Raw genomic sequence first — 5,837 nt, 5'->3', positions numbered from 1 at the left:
TAGTGAATAGGCTAACGCAGGGTAAGGAATATACGATGTTTCCATAAGTAAGAAAGGTTATTTAACGATTCTAATTAAGATTCCAAAGACATTGGAAGTAAGAGAAGAAAGTTCGTTAAAGAATGTTGAGCACAAGTTGTATTCTGAAGAAGGAGGTATAAAGTATCGAGTTAATGTCGACTTGATGATATCTTAAAGAAGAGTTATAACACTCCTCAGATTGGTAATGAAGTGTTAAACAAGTGTCAAGAAGGTTCCATAAGGATTGGAGATTAAACGAAACGACGGAAATCATTTCAGGAAAATGGGGTTATAAGACCGCTTATACGGTCTGTATAACATTATACGGTCCGTATAAGGTCCGTATAACACCCAACAGAAATGTTGTTTCACTGATGGTGAAGTACGGTCACTTATATGGACCGTATAAGTGTCCGTGAAAGTCCCGAAGGGGTGAGTTAAGTTCAAGTATTTAAATGAGATCCCACTTCACTAATTTCATTTCCCACACTTCTCCATCTCACTCAAGGCTTCTAGAGAGTTCCACACTTCTCCTACAATAATTCAAGAGAAACTAATGATCAAGTTCATCAAACCAAGAGAATTAAGTGCAAGAAACTCATTAGGGTTCATCCAAGACAAGGAATCTCATTGGAAGTGGAACTAGGGTGTTTCTCAAGTGAAGTGTTTCCACTCAAATCCCATTCCTACTCAATCAACGGTAAGTTTTATAATCATTCCATGTTGTTTAAATTATTGAGATGTTGAAAGACTTGGATTATGGAAGAAAGTAGAAGATGGGTCATAAATATGAGAATAGTGACATCTTTGAGTGGTAGCTTAGAATGAATCATGATTCTTGATATATTGTGATTATGATTATGCTATAAATGATATTAATAACATGGGAGAAACATTAGATGAGGATGAATGTAATGTTGTATTATGATCATGATTATAGATGACCTTGAGAGGAAATTGTGGGAGTTGGATAATGATGAACTTGACAAAAGTTATGGATTATGATATTACGAATGTTATTATTGATGATTGGGATTTATTATGTGATATGGAAAAAGTTGTGTAAACAAAGGAAGTGCTGCCCAATTTTCTCTAACTTTAGTTCAAGCGTGTTTACGTTATCGATTATCTAATGTTAGTATGAACTCTCTTGAAGGTAGAAACGTGAATATTAGAGAGGAACGCTCAAGTGATAGAGTAAGTAAACGAAAAGGTATGTGAGGCTATTCCCTTCCTTTCTAAGGCATGAATCTTATGACATGATCTTCCCCTATTCTCCATGACCTTCTTACATTCCGAAAATTATGAGTCTATATTCATGAAGAAGCCTCATATGAGATAAAGATAAGAGATACGTATGAGTATGATAATAATGATGATGAGCTTAAGATTCTAAAGTTCATGATATGATGCCCTACAAAGCTAATGATCCTAAGTATGATTAATTGATGTCGTTATTTGTGCTACACTCACCTTATATGTTAATTCCTTCAAGGTGAGGTAGAATGTTTATGAAACTCCATAATGGAATCGGGGGTTCACGACCTTATATCACCCTGATAAAGTATAGTTGTCTTTGACTTCCTATGCATGCATTATGATGAGTACATGATGATGATATTACACCGTGCCTATATGGCCGGGCAGACACCGCTATGGCGGGTAGCGTATACACCATGTCTAGATGGCATGGGCAGACACCACTAGTGGGCGGCATGAGATGGTTACCCCGAACGCGGGAGGCCTGGACGCGGGCTAATGATTATCACACCGTACCTACATGGTCGGGCAGCTTATACATCTATGCATACATGATATGATGATGTTTATGAAGTAAGTCAGCATGCATTGTTTCATTCTTAAATGACAATCAGTTACAGACTGTTTCTTACTTGACGTCTCCTAGTTTCATTGATGTATCATTGTTGTTTATGCCTTACATACTCAGTACAACGCTCGTACGGACGTCCTCTTATCCAGATTCATAGGAGTTATAAGCGGATTTACAACAGCACTCCATTATTTCGGAGGTGCTATTTGATTTATTATTTTGTGTACATATTTGGGCACGGCGGGGTCCTGTCCTGTCCTTATATATAGTACTCTAGTAGAGGCTCGTAGATACGTATGTGTGGGTGATATGGTCTCATGATTTCCCTCATTGTATATATATTATTTTGATAGCCGAAGGGCTTATGTATATAAATGCAAATATGCTTCAAATTGAAAATGGTTTTCCTTATAACTAGAAGTGTGAGGGTAATAGATAAATGCAGAATAAGTATGAGTGGTACTCGGTAGTCAGCTCCCGGTACCCGTCATGGCCCCCTAGTCGGGTCGTGACACGCATCTAGCGTGAAGGATGTTTGTTGACAGATTTTGGGTGAGCTTCTTCCCATGCCAGGCCACCCGAAGATCTTCTTGCTATGATGTCTTTTCGTACTGTGGACATTATGGATTACTTACTTGTTAGACTTCAGATTCTTAGACATGTTTTTAGCTTAGAGTCCTGTACAATGACTTTCGAATTTTTGGGATTGTAATAGTTAGAACTTCCACACTTATTTCAGCATTTATGGCATGATTTAATTTGTTCTTTGTTGTTAAATCAGTAATAATTGTTTAACTTGGTTACTATAAAATCGGATTGGATGGATAGGTGTCTTGTATGTTGTTTCGCCCACTCGGATTTAGATGGGTGCTAGTCATGGCGGGGTGGGTCGTGACAAAGTTGGTATCAGAGCTTTAGGTTCGTCGATCTCATCGTACAAGGACATGTCTAGTAGAGTCTTGTAGATCGGTACGGGGACGTCTGTACTTATCTTCTAGAGGCTGTCGGATACTACGAAAACTCCCTTTTCTTTCTTCTTTATTGCTACTTGATTCCAATTGTTATCTGCTGATTCAAATTGGTATCTGACTATCCTTCATTCTCTCACAGATAGCAAGAACACGCGCGACAGTAGCTAGAGGTAGAGGTGGAGGCAGAGGAGCTGGCAGAGGGGCGACCCCAGCTGGGGATGGCATCCCGGTGGTTGACCCTGTGCCTCTAGTGGTTCCAAATGTGGTAGCAGGAGATGCAGCCGCACCAGCCCAACCAGCAGCAGTACCAATTCCACCAGGAGCTGCAGTTGCTCAGGGTATACCAAATGCTATGCCACAGGTGTTGCATTGGTTACATGGGTTAGCACAAGCCGGAGCTATACCAGTGAGTCCAGCAGGTAGGGGCGCAGGGGCAGCGGCCTCAGATCCGGACAGAGCATAGGCCCTAGGGGTTCAGCATGCAGCAGCGGTGGTACCTCGCTTGGATGAGGTTTCGGGTTTTGAGGCCTTCCCGAGGCCAGTTACAGGGCCAGTGATGAGTGGTAGAACATGATATGTTTTAGAGGTTCACTAAAATGAAGCCTCCTGTGTTTTATGGTACTGAGTCGGAGGACGCATATGAGTTCATCATCAACTGTCACGAAAGGCTCCATAAGATGGGGCCCGTGGATAAGTACGGGGTTAGAGTTTGTGACCTTCCAGTTCTTGGGTGATGCCAAGCTTTGGTGGAGGGCTTATGTGGAGTGTAGGCCAGCTAGGTCTCCTCCGTTGACTTGGGTTCAGTTCTACTCTGTATTTCTGGACAAGTACATTCCGCGTACTTTGAGCGACCGAAGGAAGGATGGGTTCGCTACTATTGGTCAGGGGAACTCGTCTGTTTCTGTGTATGAGTTTCGTTTTCACTCTCTTTCTTGTTATGCTCTTTAGTTGTTGTTCACTGAAGGGGAGAGGATACGGCGGTTTGTGAAGGGGTTAAACACCGGACTGCAGTTGTCGGTTCTTCAGCTTGTAGCCACTAGGGCTTCATTTCAGGAGATAGTGGAGCATGTCCGTTGTTACACCCCGTATCTTCGAAGAAGCACTTATCAAATTTTAAACATAAGTACGTTGAGTTATGGTTAATTAAAACCACTTTGGAATGTAAGGAGCAAGCATTATTAAGTATATTTAATGAGTGAAGGATGTATATAAGGTATACCGGAAGGTTTTATAAGGAAATGAGTGCAAGTAAGGGAGTAGTACGACTTTGGAGAAACGATGGGTGAAGTTTGGGTGTGAAAATTTTGGTCCAACTTGGGGAACAAATATCTCTTAGCATATAAAGTGTTTTAAAGTGAAACAAAAGCCTAAAATGAAGTTCGTCGAGTCTAATTTCCAACGCAACAAATCTATCATCGATAGGACATCGGAGTAGAGAATTATGGACGTTACAAGTTCAGCTGACAGAGCAGAAACGTGCGCTACAGTGCTGCTACAGTACCGACCTGCTACAGTGCTGCTACAGTGGCCCCGACCCGAATTTGAACCTTATAAAAGGGGCAAAACCCAATTTTTTTCACCAAAAAAAAAATCAGATTGGGAGTTCAGCACATATAGGGGTATTTTGGTCATAAAAAGTTGAGAGAATTGAGTATTTTAGCTAATCAAGGCTCGGATAGTGCGTGGTTGTGATCACGGTATTAACTTGCGTTGGATTTAGCTTGTATTCAAGGTGGAATCGTGAAGATATTATCGTTTTGAAAAGAAAAAGGTATGAATCTTTCTCTTTTAGTATTATTTAAGGCTTATTTACGGAGATAAAGTCGTTAAATAATTGTATAGTAAGTGGGTTAGTTACGAAAGTTGGAAAACAGCGTGTGGCCTGTTTTATGGTATATATTAGTGTTGGAAATGATGTTATTGATGTTGGTATTGTTGCTGTTGTTGTTGGTTGCTGAACTGAGGTTTCGGGCTAGGCATATAAATAGGGGAGATACTGCCCGATTTTTGGCAGAATATAAAATAGTTTGATTTAAAAACTTGGGACAAGTGTGCGATGATGAGTCTAACGTTAGTGTAAATCCTCTTAAATGTAGATTTACGAGCTCGGATGGATAAACACAACTAGTAGGAAGTCGAACAGGTATGTTAAGGCTCGTCCCTTTCTTTCAAAAGGCATGATTCCTATGGTATGATTCCATAAGTGTTTCCATAACCTCCTTGATTTCAAAGGCTAGAAGTTTATGACTCTTAAAGCTTCTTATGATGTTAAAAATGAGAATGTTCTTATGAGGATTACGTTGAGTATGATTTTATGCTTAAAGGTCTCAAATATGATTTCAACGATGATGTGAAAATGTTAAGCTATTTCATGATTTTCTCGATTTATTTCATTGCTGTTGATCTCACCTTATAAATTGTTCCTTCAAGGTGGGATAGAGCGATAGTTTTTATTTGAACTCCTATGCATGCCATGAGTATAATATATGTATATGGCTATTTTGTGACATTACAGAGAGCTCTATTATTTCATTTTGATTATGCACCGCACTCATTTTCATTCTTCATGTATATATAAGGCACAGTTGACAGGGGGTGACGCTGTGACCTTTGTTATGTATTACAAGGCCCAATTGACAGGGGGTGATGCTGTGGCCCTTGTTGTGATGTATATGTATATATGGCACATTTGATAGGGGGTGACGCTGTGGCCTTGTTGTGTTGTATATATGGCACAGTTGACAGGGGGTGACGCTGTGGCCTTGTTGTGATGTGTATGTGTATATGGCACAGTTGACAGGGGGTGACGTTGTAGCCTTGTTGTGATATATATATGGCGCAGTTGACAGGGGGTGACGCTGTGGCCTTATTGTGATGTGTATGTGTATATGGCACAGTTGACAGGGGGTGACGCTGTGGCCTTTATTGTGATATTTCTATAGATATATGTGTTTCTTTGATATAGCTGTACTGATGCATTTATTTTGCCAATTCATTGACATGTCCCAAATGTC

Source organism: Lycium barbarum, chromosome 2, assembly GCF_019175385.1.
Source record: "Lycium barbarum isolate Lr01 chromosome 2, ASM1917538v2, whole genome shotgun sequence".
NCBI classification, from domain to species: Eukaryota; Viridiplantae; Streptophyta; class Magnoliopsida; order Solanales; family Solanaceae; genus Lycium; species Lycium barbarum.
The sequence above is the reverse complement of the archived record's forward strand: the minus strand, read 5'-3'. Positions refer to the sequence as shown.